This window comes from Setaria viridis, chromosome 7, assembly GCF_005286985.2.
Source record: "Setaria viridis chromosome 7, Setaria_viridis_v4.0, whole genome shotgun sequence".
Classification (NCBI taxonomy): Eukaryota; Viridiplantae; Streptophyta; class Magnoliopsida; order Poales; family Poaceae; genus Setaria; species Setaria viridis.
This window is the reverse complement of record NC_048269.2, coordinates 13,165,714-13,181,622: the sequence shown is the minus strand read 5'-3', so window position 1 is coordinate 13,181,622 and position 15,909 is coordinate 13,165,714.

Below are 15,909 nucleotides of genomic sequence, written 5' to 3'. Positions count from 1 at the left end.
GCCTTCTCCAACACTTTGTGTCACGAGATGGGAAAACTAAGTCTAGAGCTTGTTCCCCGTGGAACCCTTGATCACATCATCCTTGACTCAGTTTTGGAGGACCGGATTCGGTCAGCACAAGCTAAGGATGAAGAAGTAAAACGGATCATCAGTAAGGTCTCGGTAAAAGACGAGGGATATAAGCTTTTCCGGCAGGACCAAACGGGAGGTGTGTACCATGGAAACCGACTAGTAGTGCCCGCCGACCCTGAGTTGAGGAGGCAGATCCTAGATGAAGCTCATCTTTCCAAGTTCTCAATCCACCCTAGCAGCAACAAGATGTACCACGATCTCCGACAGACCTTTTGGTGGAGTGGGATGAAACCGGAGATAGCTCGTTATGTTTCAGAATGCGACACTTGTCAACGTGTCAAGGCCAGTCACTTGAAGGTAGCAGGGACCTTGCAGCCGCTACCTATTCCCTCTTGGAAATGGGAAGACATCAGCATGGACTTCATAGTTGGGTTACCCCTTACAACTCAACGGTATGATTCTATCTGGGTTATAGTGGACCGTCTGACCAAGATAGCACATTTCTTTCCTGTTCGTACCACCTACACAGTCAGGCAATATGCAGAGTTGTACCTCGACCGTATCGTTTCCCTACATGGTGTACCCAAGACCCTCATCTCTGATCGAGGAGTTCAGTTTGTGGCCCGTTTTTGGGAGCAATTACAAACATCCATGGGCACCAAGCTCATCCGAAGCTCAACGTATCATCCCCAAACCGATGGCCAAACCGAGAGAGTAAATCAGATCCTCGAAGACATGTTAAGAGCTTGTGTCATCCACTATGACAAAAACTGGGACAAGTGCCTGCCCTTAGCAGAGTTCTCCTACAATAACAGCTACCAGGCCAGTTTGAAGATGGCACCGTTTGAGGCCCTGTACGGTCGAAGATGCAGGACACCCTTGAACTGGTCCCAACCAGGAGAGAGACAGGTTTATGGCCCTGACTTAGTGGCAGAAGCCGAGGAGCAAGTGAAGGTAATTCAGGCAAATCTCAAGGCTGCCCAATCGCGACAAAAGAGTTACTCTGACCAGCGGAGGAGACCCCTGCAGTTCAACCTTGGTGATCATGTGTACCTTCGAGTCTCCCCAACCAAAGGAGTGCAACGGTTTGGAATAAAAGGCAAGTTAGCTCCCCGCTATGTTGGCCCTTACGAGATTGTGGAGAAATGTGGACCCGTTGCTTACCGGATCCAACTCCCCGAAGAGCTATCAGCCATACATAATGTTTTCCATGTGTCTCAGTTGAAGAAATGTGTCCGAGTTCCAGCAGAGATCCTAGAACAAGAACAGCTTCAAGTAGAACTTGACCTGGCCTACGCCGAGTACCCAGATCGAGTTCTTGACCAGAAGGAAAGGCACACCCGACGTCAAGTGGTAAAGATGTACAAGATCCTCTGGAGAAACCACACCGAAGATGAAGCAACATGGGAGACGGAAGAATATCTGAACAAGCGTTTTCCAGGTTTTCTATCCCATCAAGGAGGTAAGAACAGCACACCCTTGATCTTGAATCTCGAGACGAGATTCTTTTTAAGAGGGGTAGGCTGTAGCGACCGACCCCTAACCTTTCCCAGTTAGGTTTGATCTCAGCCCTTAACCTCAGTCAGTTGTTCTGTTGACCGCACCTAAGTGCTCAGTCTTCCGCCAGTCCCGACCCCTGAGATCCGACCCCTACCGCTTCGTTCCTTTCCCGACCCTGGCGAGCTCAGCCCTCCGTCGGATCCTGCTGATCTTCCTCACCCGTCCGATCTTTTCCCCCGGTGGACCCGTGAGATCCTTTTCCAGATCCCCCGCGTCAGCCGCACTCGAGTTGCATGGCCGCCTCAGAGTTTTCTTGCCGCGTGGCTCGTCTTCTCCGACGCCATCGCCCAGTTTTGTCTCTGGCGAGGAACAGAGTTGGGTCCCGCGCCCTTTTCCCCAATGGCAGCGGAAGCCCTCTGCACCCCTTTCTGCAGACCCTCGTCTCCCGCGCCCATCATCGCGATACCAGATCCCGGCCCCGGAGACCAATGTCGCCCGTCTTTTCCGTCCCTTCCAGCAACAGTTGCGCCGCCCGGTCGTCGCTACACGACGATTCCCCCACCGCCAACCCCGACCGCGGCCATGACAGTTCCTTTCCCCGCTCTGTCAGAAGCCGCTCGACAATCTGTTGTTCCGCGCTCTCCCCCGCGCCGCGACCGCTTGTCTTCCCACCTGTGCACCCTTGATCCTAGCGCCGTTTAACCGGTCGCTTCTATCACCTCTTCCGCACGACGACGCCCGCTCTCCGCCAAATCCCAACCACCGGTCTACCCGCGCCTACGCCGCCCTGACGGAGTAGCACAATGATCGCTGGCGTCACCCCCGGAGTTCTGCAGCACCGCCCGGTTTGCTCAATCGCCGCCACGGCAGAGCACTCCATTGCTTCTCCCCGGCCTTCGCGCCGCTCCCCTTCTCTCTCTCCGCGACGTTTCCGTTCCTCTGCTCCAGCAGCTATAAAAGGAATGCCCCGTCGCCGGAGTTCCCTCCGTCTTTGTTGCCCTTAGCCTCCTCTAGCTTCCTGCTCAAGCTTCTAGCGCCACCCATCCAGTTCTTGAAAAGTTCTTCTCCCAGTTCCATCTCAGTTCCCCAGGTCACCCCGCAGCTTGCTCCCTTGTGCTGCGTAGAGCTCTCTTGTGATCCGCAAGAAGCGCCGCCGCCGGAGCATCGCCAGTCTTAGTCCCTGCTCGAAGCTTTAGTTCCCCGCCCAAGTCTGCCTCTTCCCGACCCCAAGCTTTCCTTCAGGAAGAAGGTGAGTGCCGACCCTAAGTCCGCCTCGCCCGACCCCTCCTATCCGCCCGACCCCAGTTCCGTCTCGTCCGACCCTGTCTGTTCGCCGACCCTTGTCCGCCTCGCCCGAGGGCTTGGCTGTGATTTTTTTCTTCAACTCGAGGGTGTATGTGTAAAACGTGGGAACCCTTCAGCGCCTACGTCTGAGGATCCCAGTTATCACATCCTCTAGTTCAAGGATCAGACCACTAGTTCCCTTCCTACCCTTACCTGTTGATCATCATCAGCTCTCTCAAACAGTCTCAACCTCCTGCTCTTTGTCGCAAGTTTCTGGGCTCAGGAGAGCCAGTGTTGCTGTCAAATCAAACGTTTAAGCTAACCCTTGCATTGCATTCGTGTAGAGCTGCATCTCGCTGACGGCTTCTACGAGTTGCACCCGGCGCCCGAAGAAGAAGCTGTGGCCGAGATCCTGCCCGCGGAAGTCGAAGCCGCCCCCGAAGTCGAGCAGTTCCAGCCCTCCTTGTTTGCAGGCAAGCCCCGGTTGCATGAAAATCCTACGTGTTTTTGCCAAACTTGCACATGCCTTCCGAATAGCATGTTTGTGCATTTACGTTTAGGAGTTGTGTGAAACCCTAGATACATGACTTAGTGACCCTTGATATGAGCACTAGCTGTTGGACCGAGTAGCTGCATTGCTTAAATAGGAGACGGTAAAAGCCAAGTGATCTCCTGTCACTCGCGAGTTGTAGGAGTTGCATGTTTACTCTCTGCTACAACTATAAGGACGGTGGACGGGGCAGGGTTGGGTAACACTTTGGTGGTCGGATGGTTGCCCCGTCTGTCTATGAAAACTTGCTAAGGCCCGACAGTGGTGGTGTTCGTGATCAAGTGTTTGAAAGTACTAGCCTCATACTTAGTATGGGATGAGGAAGCCTAGTACCTGATTGAACCTAGACGTGAGCGGTCGCCCCATTGTTCTTGGAACGGAGTTTCCCCTGCTGGTTGTCGCACGTGGTGGCAAAGCGTGGTCACAGAACGGCAGAGACCGGGTCTGTGGAACCTTGCACCAAAGGAAATGGGCCCGACACGGGTTAGGGGATTGATGGGGAAGGCCGACACAGGAAGCGACCTCCGGGTGCGCGGATGTCGTGGGGCTAGGTTCACCATGCATGGTTAAAGAACTCGAATCGATTCGTCTGCCTCTCACAGTTTGAGATTTCTTGATCGCTACGTCACCCTGAGTAAATGAGGAATCTGATGATGGCAATGTTGTTGTTTTTATCTACACATTTTGTTTGGCTCGATGTTTGCTTAGAGTAGGTTGCACAACCTAGACTGGTAAGTAAATCTAGAACCGGAACTAAAACTTGAAAATAGGTTACTTAGTGCTTTTGGCAAAACAAACCCCTCAGCCCAGAAGCCTTGCATGTCTAGTTAGAAGAGCAGTTGGCTCCTCCCCGGTTAAGTCTTGTTGAGCTTAGTAGCTCAGCCTTGTTGTGGCTCCTGTTTTTCAGGTGAAGTTGCAGTTCCCGACCCCTCCCTTGTTGGTGCTTGGCCGCCCCAGCTCCCGCCAGGCTGGAGGGTTGAGTGGGATCCCTCCTCGGACTGCGAGGAGAGGACTCAGTGATGTTCTGGTTGGCCTCGCCTGGACGTCCGACCCCGACGAAGTCTTCCGCTAGCTTTCTCTGTTGATCTTCGTTTGTAAACCCTAATGTTGGATTTTATGGTGGAACCAAAATGAGTAAAACTTGTTTAAAATCCGTGGACTCGTTGTATTCTCTGTAACCGCTCGCCTTGTGTGGGTTGCTGAACTCGATCCTGTTTAAGTGGTTAAATCGGATGAAGTCCGACGGCGCTTCGTGTTGGCTTGAGTTAACCAGGGGTGTCACACGTTAGGCGGCTAAACTCTGATTAATCAAGCTAATCCGAGGTGGTTCCGCCACAGACACCGTCTGGGTTAAATTATTATTTTTAAGCTAAGGAGGAGAGAGAAACATGATAAAATGTTATTTTTACCCCTGACCCCACAGGTAAGACTCTTCTTCTTCCTCCCTCCATTTTGTGGCGTCGGGCTAGGGCCCGCTTGGCGGCGCACGGATCCGGCGTGGCGCGGGGCGACCTGTGGCGGCGGCGTAGCACGTGGCCCCTTGACGGGGCAAGGTTGGGCGGAGCACGGTATTGGACTAGCGGAGCGCTCGCCGCTACCCGTGGCCCCAAGGGTGCGGCCAGGAGCGCGGCGGCCGCCGGGCTCATGACGCGGCATTCAGCGCATTCAGGCATGGGACCACGACAGCACCCCTGCGTCAGGTTTAAAACCTGCTTTCCGCCGCTGCGAGTGCCCCGCTCGTCCCAACCCGCTACACTCCACCTCCTCTCCCTTACATGCCGCCGCGCTGAGCTACAGTCTGACATGGCCATGGGTTGGAGGCGCAGTGAGACGAAGAAGATAGGAGAGAAAGAACTGACCGGTGGGTCCATGGGCAAAAACAGCATTTCAACTCCTTTCTCTCTCCTTCTAAACCTAAAAATATTATTTTAATTGAGCCAGTGTCTTCCAGCAAATTTAGACGAAACTAGAGTGTCTTCCAGCATAGCCCGTTTTGGACGTTATCCCTCAGCAAATCGACGTCACTTTCAGTGCCCTATAGCAAATTTTGCTTTATTAAAAATAACCTAAAATAAACATGTCAATCTTAATCTAAGTATCTTCGTATTCATCATACATAAATATTCAAATGTAAACTAATATATGATTCTAAATTATTATTTTTGTCATTATTAATATAGAAATATTAAGTTAAGGTATATACACATGATGGGTATCACCATATAGACCATTTTTAATGTACTTGAGGAAGCGATGAAAAAATGTTAATTTTTATGCTAAACATAATGTACGAAGGTATACTACAAAATGAAAAAAAATATTAATGTGGATGAAAAAGTGTACGGGGTAATTAGTAATTAAAAATCAATCACAAGTAGACAAAGATAAGCACACATTTATATTAGTATTATGTTAGAGTATTAAATAAATGAGAGAGCAATAAGGTAAACATTTTTATTATTATCTAAAAGTTTAATTTCTAAATAATTTTTAAATACAGTATTTTTTAATTATTATTCGGAGGATGGGTTGATGGACTAATTGTTCTTAATTGGTACTGTGCTTTCGTCGTGCTACGGGCATGTCAGCCCGATATGTCACGAGTTAGGCCCAATCACCTATAGCACGCCATTGCCATCATCGTGCTAGTGTTAGCCCAAGGCCCTGCCTAATAAAATGTAATTTTATAATGTTATATCAACCATGATTTCTCCGTGCAATTCGCATGCGCATCCATAAAATTTGTAGTTAGAAGAGGAGAAATGAGTATAAGAGAAGAATAAATAATAAAAAGATGAATTTACCTTCTATATTATGCTACTATCTTATCAAGATATCGTACCATCGTGAATTGAACGCAGCTGATAAGATTTCTTATGATGCAATCTATTTACTAGGGTTTGAATCTTTGACTCGGTACATGTACTCGTATTTTTTTAAATTTATTTTAGGATTTAACTAGTGTTATTTTTTCAGTGGTAGGTGACATGCTCGTCGACAGCGAGACGTTAGTTGTGACTTCATCAATCTTTGAGTATCTAACGGATTAGTTTCTCAAAGGTGCTCATATGGGTAGGATTATGTGCACGTATTCATAGAGTTAAGCGTGCATTCATATATGAGTATCTGTGTACGTACTATGTTGAAAAAAAAATTATCATGCCATCATGCCGTACCATGTTGCCTTCCAAGCTGAGATGCTAAGTATTGCACGGCTCTCGTATTTCTGCAGGACGGTGCAGAGTTTTTCATGTGTGTTTTGGGCCGTGCCAAAAGATTTTGCCACGGGCCGCTCTGAAATGGTACGGTCCAATTTCCAGCTCCTGCAGAAAGAAACCTCCGCTTCCTCCATTCCAAACGCTCATTTTCCTTCCTTTCATTTGTTTTGGAATTCCTACAATTTTTCCTTTCCAAGTGGGCCCTACATGATGATGGGTAAGACAAGGAACAGGCACCAGTAGAAAACTAACCTTTGATCCTTCACAAAAATCTCGAAACAAATTGGACCCGGGACCAAAGAGGCTTTACTCCCGGGTCTAAATTTAGTAGTTCGTGGAGACCCATTTAATCTTGGTTTGTAATACAAACCCAAACTAAAGGTGAGATGTTAAGGAAGGATTGCACAATGCTTGAGGTCGTGGGTTCGAATCACATGCACCGCGCACGCGTATATGTGTGACTTGTGGGAGCTTCCCAGAAATTTCTAATATTTTTTTGCAAAACCCTTTAGTCTCGGTTGGGTAAAAGAACCAGGACTAAAGACGGGGATCTTTAGTCCCGATTGTTAGTCCCGGTTGGAAATTCGAGCTCTTTGCACTTTTCCAACCGGGACTGAAGCCCATTTCTCTATTAGTGAGGTCATCCTTCCGCATATGATTGATGATGGTATTTCACAGGATAATGTTGTCAGAATATATTATTAGTAATCAATTAGTGTGTTAATCAATATAATTAAAGATAAATTGCATGTGATCTTACATGAAAGATCCTGGACCTTTCACAATGAGCCAACATTGACCTTCAAAGATTGATTGATTTCCTTTCCCTCGCTGCAGATCTCAATGTATATTTTGTTTTTGGATGATACTAGTAGACCTTACTGGAATTTGCCTATATATTACTCAGGTTACTTATTTGAAAGTTTTGGCATGAATAGAGCGTGAAGTTCACATTGTTTCTTGTTAACGATCAAAATTGGCACAGACGGATGATAAACATGTCTAGCAATAGCGGTTAGTGTGACTTTATCCGAATGCAAATTAGGTTTCACCATTACATAATTTTTGCCAAGATGATAAAAATGCATATATTGAGCATTCCATTTGGAGTTTGGATAAGTAATATTATTTTGGGAAATTTTGTAAAAAAACGGTCAGACTAAATTACTAAACTGGCCGGGCCGATTCTACCTATGTAATTAAGTTAGAAGTTATATTTTAGCACAAACTTGCAAGACTTTCTACTCCTAACTGAACAAAGACCTTCCTATCAGATCACGGCCGAATTGACACAAATACAATTTTCCTTTTTTACCTCTCAAAACCTAATCAACCGAGAATGTTCTAAGTGGCCTGCCGATTATAAACTAACTTAAAGTCCCTCCAGGACAAGCGTCATGTTAGTAGCTTCGACAGAACCTCGACAAAACTGACTTAGTCGGGTAAAAAAACCCCAGCTTAATCGGGGTTTTATGTAGAGGCGTAGTCAGGTGCGCGTTTCGTGCAATGAATTTTGTGTTAACATTTCTGGTTATTTTATAATGGTTGCTTTTGCTTAAAATCCCCATGGGCATGAAAAGCTAGCATGCATGAATGATGTCTTATTGCGGTACTAGCTTCTTTGGAGATGGCTTGGTGTCAGTTTCTTTTGAAGCTTCGTCTTTGGTGATCAAACCCAGATACTGTAGCAGTATATACATTCGAGTTGCACCGGCACTATTGCTGTTCCTCGCAGTTGTAGATCACGCTAGTTTGTCAGAGCAATGATATATAGAAAAGTTTTTTTAGCTTTGTGTCCTATAGCGGCCCATCGGTTCCATGGTCTTAAATAATGTTCAGATATGCATACATGTAAATCTTCTTATAAAAAAGGACGACGACAGAGATCCGTAGTCTGTCTGTCTGTCCCTTTGACTCGGACAGTGCAGTGCCGTGTGGCTGCCAATGCTGAAGGGTTTAGTCACCGGTCGACGCAGCTCGGCCGGCTCAGCGAAAGTGCCAAGACGAGGGCCCGGTCTTGGCTCAGCGAAACTGGCCGGGCCACGTCGCTGCCGAGTAAAAATAGCACACGAACCGTCCGTCCGCGTCGGCGTCGCGCGGCGATCGATCGACGGCTTCCTGGCAGCCAGCCACTTGCCCGTGTCGCCGTTATCTCAGTTGATTTGCATGCCATTTTTTTCTGGATCATTATCTCAGTTGATTTGCATGCCAATTTTTTCTTTGAGATTTGTATAGTCCAGCTACATCAGATTAATTTGGATCCACAAATGCAATAAACAAAATTAAGACATGTCCTTTGATAGAGCTTCCCATGATCTTAAAATTAAGGTCGGTGAGGACGTGAAGGCATATGCAGCTCTAGGAGAGGTGGGTCAGCATTGCTATATGCCCAACGGTAGTGTATCCCTTTTGTATGTTTTGCCCCGAGCCCCGTGGCCAAGCTAATCATGCTAAACCAACGGCACAAAGGGAGTCATACACATGGCAGAATCTCTGCAACAAAACCTAACACGTAATCCTTTACCATCAGAGCTACTGTCCCTTTTTAGTACTATTATTGCACTATGTGACACCGGAACACACGATGGTTCAACCAATAATACACAAATAAGTATATGATGAGTTGGCCATTTGAAATTGACAGTGATAAAAACAAGTACATCTGATAAACAAAATACTTTTATATTGCTTCTAGATAGAGAGTCTATTTCCTCCTAAAGTGCCTTGTTCATTCTCAATGAAGGATTTTATGTTTCTAAAATACCACATATATAAGCAATAGAACATTTAATTCATATTTGAAACAATTTCATACAATGCATTGGTTTATCCATTGTTGTTTCCTAGGCTGCATATAAGATACAAACCATATTCTAAACAGTGTATATATATATGGTTTTATCATCATGAAACTCATTTCATCTCTCTTCATTAACTCTTTGCCACATCATAAAAAATATTGACATGACACTCTATTTAACAAGAATGAAATTTGCATTGAGCGTAGCCTTAACCCATTATCTACAAACCATTACAAACTTACTAATCTCCTAGAGAGTTCTGTACCAAATTTCCCACCTTCAGGTTGGTTGCAGTGATGTGAATGCTGGGGGAAATTGCACTGAAGCCTCACATGTTTTTTTTTAAAGGAGGCAGGAGCACTGCGATGCATTTAACGAGATAGAAGTTTATGGTTACAATAAATTTGATATTACATAAATCAAATGTCTCTCGCATCGATAGTAAAGATGACATAGATAACTAATGACTACTCGAACCCACACATGGGTTTCCACGCACCCTCCGCCGCATGTTAATGTCTTCTTGAATCAATGAGAAGATCTGATCCAGACACAAGCTCTTGCCTTCGAACACTCTCTCCTATTTCTTTCTTTCCAAATATGCCATGCTGAGTACATCAAAATGGCAGCAGCTGACTTTCTTTCTTTTGTTGTGACCTCCCCTCATGATCTCTTCCACCATTCCTCGACATCAACCTCATCCATCTCCAATACCTTGATTATTCCTTGGGTCCAATTGCTTACTATCAGCCACACTTGTCTGGCGTAATTTCATTGTAGGCACAAATGTGCTGCTGTCTCTTGCTGTTGATCACACATTCCACGACCAATTTCTTGCTACCAGTTTATCACCTGTCAAGATCTTGATTTGCACTAGGAGCCATGCGAAGAATTTTTACTTACCTTCAGTGTGTCCCTGCCAAATTGCCTTACTGTCAAAGGTGTTATAAGTTCCTTTTAGCTGTACAAAGTATGCAGACTTTGATGTGTAAAACCCATTGCTAGTCCACTTCTATGCTATGTCATCCTCCCTGTCATATAGCTGCACATTCTACACTAAATCCCAAAAGGGTAACAAATTCGGCCATGTCTTCTCCTGTGCTCATTCTCCATAATCCTCTAGTCAAATTGTGACCTGCAATGTCTTCCTTAACTGTCTTGTTCTTCCTCCAGGCTAACTTGAACAGCTTTGGTGCAATATCTCTTGGTGCTCTACCGTTGACCATGTGCATTGCCAGAACCTTGCCTTATTACTGTTCCCAACTATTACTGTTGTACTAGCTCTGAAAAGTTGCTTACCAATTTCATCACATGGAGGTGCAGTCCCAACCCACAGCCTATCAGGTTCCTTCCATTCATACCACAGCCATCTCAAGTGAAGAGCTCGGCCAAAGGTTTTTAGATCCAGTATACCCAGCCCTCCTAGCTCCTTTGGGAGCCTTTGGGAGTGCTGAAGCCTCACATGTTGCTGGCCAAATACAAAAGTGTTGTATGGTGACTCAAATCCTACTTAATTAGGACTCCATAGGGGTGTGCTATTAGAACTTGTAGTTCTACTAGAACTTGAGTGTTGAATCCTACTAGGTGTAGGACTCCTATTTGCATGTATGAGAGCCTTGGAGGGGACTATATAAACAAGGGGATGGAGCCTCTAGGAATAAATCAAGCAAAAGGCAACCACCAAGGTCTCATCCAAGGTTTGCGAGAGGCAATTAGGAGCGCTCTAGAGGGATAGGCTAGACAGTTCTATAGCAATAGATTCTTGTATAGGGCAAGAATTGGAGGGTCCTAAAGGGTCAAGTAGGGTTGTGAGGGAGCGACAATCACTTGTACTCTTTCAGAAGTTGTGCTTAAAGAATCCGCGGTCGGCTTCGCTAGAATCCTATTCTCTTATCGCAGTTGCTTCAACGCCATCAATTGGGTTTTCTACAAGATTTATATACGTTGTTCTTGATACGATGCAAGCTCTTGTCGTACTTGCAATATCCTTTCTAGATCCGGGTGTTGGTGTTTTATACCCGGCAACCTACCGACGGGTATCCTGAGATAGTAGATTGATTGATGGGGGCTCGCCAGACCTGAAATTCAAGGTAAAAGCGATGACATAAGACACAGATTTATATAGGTTCGGGCCGCCAGATTAGCATAATACCCTACGTCCTGTTTGGGGTGTTGTATATTGTGCCCTGTGCTTGGGTGTTTTGTAGCCTGGTTCTTGGCTATTCATGATGGTTCTGAGCCTGCCGATCTAGGTACCCCTGCCCTCCTTCATATACTCAGGGGGCGGGATTACTAGTTGGTTACAAGGAGGAGTCCTAGTAGGATTACATGGTATAAGTCCTGGTAGGATTACAGGGGAATCCTAATAGGAGTCTGTCTTCTTCCTTCCTTGCGGATACTGGGGATTTATCCCCGACAATCCCCCGAGTGCTTCATAGGCGAATGCAGAAGCCTTTAGTACTTTTCAGATCCTCGCCGAGTAGTTTTGGTGCTCTTCGAGTATTTTGTCTGGCTGAATCTTCAAAGTTCCTTAAAGCTGTCATGAGGCTATGGTGTGCTCAAGCCCTTGATCGTCTTGATTTTGCAATCTTCATCTTTGGAATGTGATATGAAGGGTGCCGGAAGTCGCACTCTATATAGAGTAGCCCCCGAGCCTTAGGTTGAATCGAAAAATTAGGCTGAGGGTCAATAAAATCTTGAATCTTCTGCCTTTGTCTTGAAAAAAACCAACTGTTGGGTGTAGCGTACGAGCCCCAGACCTTGGAATGATTAAATAATCAATCTAAGGATCTTCAGTCTTCAACAAGTCATCATCCGAGTAGTTTTGCAGCATCCAACCCCGAGCTTATGCACCAGGTGAGCCATAGGAGCCACGTCGAGTAGTTATTGGCTTTAGCCCTCGAGTTTGAGAGCTAGCGGAGCTACCGGAGGTACGCTAAGCGTCCTGAAGAGTCGTCGCCGAAGCTTGACCTATAAAAAGAGATGCATATATTCTGTAGCATATTTGTAGAATTTGAAACTACTGAACCTTTATTCAGTAATGAATGTAATGTAAATGTTGTGTGTCGTGCTCTTATTTCAGTTATATTTCTCCCAAATAGTTAGCCTATTACATTTAAGCTCTCAGTCTCTGTTAGCCATTGCCATTGCGTGTGTGAGATCTTTGTGTCTCGTATACGCATACTAGCACTGTTGTTTGCACGTCTGAGATCTTTTTGTCTCGTGTATGTGTGCTAGTGTTTAGGCGTGATAGAAGATCCGAGACTATCATGAATTGAGGCGTGTTCTGCTCAAAGATATTGGTAACCATTAAGAGAAGACATAAGTAGTCGGCATTGTGACAAAAGAGAGCGCGATTGCTCTTAAAGTAGTCGTTGAGACTTTTCTGCCTTTCGGTGCGAAGAGCGCGTGTTGTGCTCATAGGATTTGTGCCTTCCTAGGGTGTAACCATTGTGAGCCTCTGGTATTCAGTGCATCAATTCTGCGGTTATTGCCTCCAAAATTCAATGTACCAAACCCGTGGCGGTGCCTCCAAAACTCAGTGCACAAAACCCGTGGCCGTAGCCTCCGTAATTCGGTGTACCAAGCCTATGGCAGAGCTTCCGGAACTTAGTGCACCAAACCTGTGGCAATAGCCTCCGTAATCTGATGTACCAAGCCCATGGCTGTCGATCAACATGCCCCAGAAATAATTGGCAAAGTGTAGCTCTGGGTAAGTCCCGGAACATTGCAGAGACAGCAGCCAATTTTTTTTTGGTGGTGAGCATCTTTTGGTTTTCAACAAAAAAGACGAGTACAACTCGGTGACGGAGAGCATGATTCCAATTAGACTCCATCTTGTACTCTGGGACAAGGTGCCGTAATCAGCCTTCTTCGACTCCGCTTGGGATTTGATGCACGAACACAATGAGTTGCCAAATTAGTTGACGAAGTAAGCAACCACGCCACGCTAGTAGATTGATCTTGTAGATGAGATCCTTCAAGCTCGCCTGATGATCTCGACGATCATCCCTATCTAGCACGCTAGATGTCGGTGTATTATACCCGGCAACCTACCAAGGGGTATCCCGAGGTAGTAGATTGATTGGTGGGGGATCACCGAACCTGGAACTTGAAGGTAAAAGCGAGGACACAAGACACGGATTTATACAGGTTCAGGCCGCCAGGTTAGCATAATACCCTACGTCCTATTTGTGGTGTTGTATATTGTGCCCTGCGCTTGGATGTTGTGTAGCCTAGTTGTTGGCTATTGATGATGGTTCTGAGCCTGCCGATCTAAGTATCCCTCCTTTATATACTCAAGGGGCGGGATTACTAGTCGTTTAAAAGGAGGAGTCCTAGTAGGATTACATGGTATAAGTCCTAGTAGGATTATAGGGGAATCCTAGTAGGAGTCCATCTTCTTCCTGTACTGGAGATCTATCCTCGACATCGAGGGCTACTGTGCATAACGAGGGTATCAGATTCTAACAAGTGGTATTAGAGCCGAGGTCAGATTGATTTGATTTTGTGAGAAGGTCGGCAGTGCTAGGAAGCACAAAATCAAAATAATGTTAGGGATGTGGAATCAAGTAGAGAAATTTGCTGGCAAAGAGAATTTCAGCGTGTGGCAGTGTGTGGTGACAGATGTGCTTGTCCAGCAAGGGTTGGTTGATGCTCTTAAAGGGAACAAATCGGAGAGCACAACTGCTAAAGAATGGTGATGGAGCGGAAGGCTGTCAGTACAATACAACTATGTCTCTTCGATGAGGTAAAGTACTCGGTAATTAAGGAAATTTCACCAAAAAAATTATGGAAGAGTTTAGAAGACTTGTATATGGCAAAGTCGCTGACAAATCGATAGGTACTGAAGCGTCAACTATTTAGGTTGCACATGGAGGAAGGCGCACGATTCGTAGACCATCTGAATGTCTTCAACAAGCTTAGCACGCAGCTGATTAGTGTGAATGAGAACATTGAGGAGAACGATAAGATCATCATACTGGTTTCATCCTTACCATCATCATGGGAGAAATTGGTGATGAATATTCTCATCGGAAAACTACTCTCAACTTCAATGCAATAGTTTCATACCTACTGGAGGCGAAGTCCTTAAAGAAGCCATAGGAATCTTCATCCTCGGGTGATCAAGCATTGACTATTTCAGGTGGAGCAGGCAAAGTCAAGAATCATGGGAAGAAGAAAGGCAAGAGCAAGGGCAACCGTACATGCTATCTTTGTGACAAAGAGGGTCACATGATAAAAGACTATCGAAATTTTAAGACTATGAGAGGAGTATGCTCAGTGGCAAGTGAGAATGAAAGTGATGTACTTACCGTCACTCAACCAGATACTACTCATGACTGGATATTAGATTTGGGGAGGTTCTTCCATATATGTGTGGCGAGGGAGATGTTTGGCGAAGGATCTCTACGCCCGGTGAATGGAACTGTTCACTTGGTGGATTGCAAGGAGTATGTGGTCACTGAGATGGTAACAATTACGTTGGAGATGCATAATGGAATATATTGCACACTGACGGGAATTCAGTATATCCAGGGTTTGAAAAAGAATCTAATATCTGTGAGATCGCTAGAACTCCAAGGTTGTGGCTTATCACTTCAAGGTGGAGTTATGCGAGTTAATAGCAAAGGACGAGTGATCATGAAAATATCTGGATTCATGGAGGATACCGAGTGATAGGAAATCTTAAAGGTGGTGCAACCATTGGGAGATTTGTTAAAAATCCTGATCAGGAGAAGGAAGTCATCTCATCAACAACCGGTACTCAAATCTCATTTGCAGTCAAGTGCAATGCTGCAAAGGTGGTTGCAAAACCAAACAGCCGTAGAGGTGAAGCTGTGAGCTATTGGAAGGAGGAAGACGTGGTGGGACCAACCACGCAGTACTAACGAGTAGGTGGAGCTCGGAGGCGGTACAAACCTATGGCATGGAGGGTTGTAGGAGAAGGCGGTGTGGTTAACCAAACTACATAGCGAAGGAGCTCTCAAGTGGAGGGTCCAGATACTCCAGCTTGGACACTTACACACACAGCACAGTGATGTGTACGAGCCCCTGTGGTAGGGGCACTCCAGTGGTAGGAATATAAAAAATAAAAAAAGCTGATTTGGAGTGAATTCTTAAAGGAGCATGATGACTTTAAAGGATTAGAGTCAAGGTGAAAATTGTTGTATGGTGACTCAAATCCTACTTGGATCGGGATTCCATAGGGGTGTGCTACTAGGACTTGTAGTTCTACTAGGACTTGAGCGTTGAATCCTATACCTACTCTTACTTGCATGTATTAAGGTCTTGGAGGGGAGTATATAAACAAGGGGGTGGAGCCTATAGAAATAAATCAAGCCAAAGGCAAACACTAAGATATCATCCAAGATTTGTGAGAGGCAATTAGGAGCGCTTGAGAGGGATAGGCTAAATAATTATATAGCACTAGATTCTTGTATAGAGCAAGAATCGGATGGTCCTAAAGGGTCAAGTAGGGTTG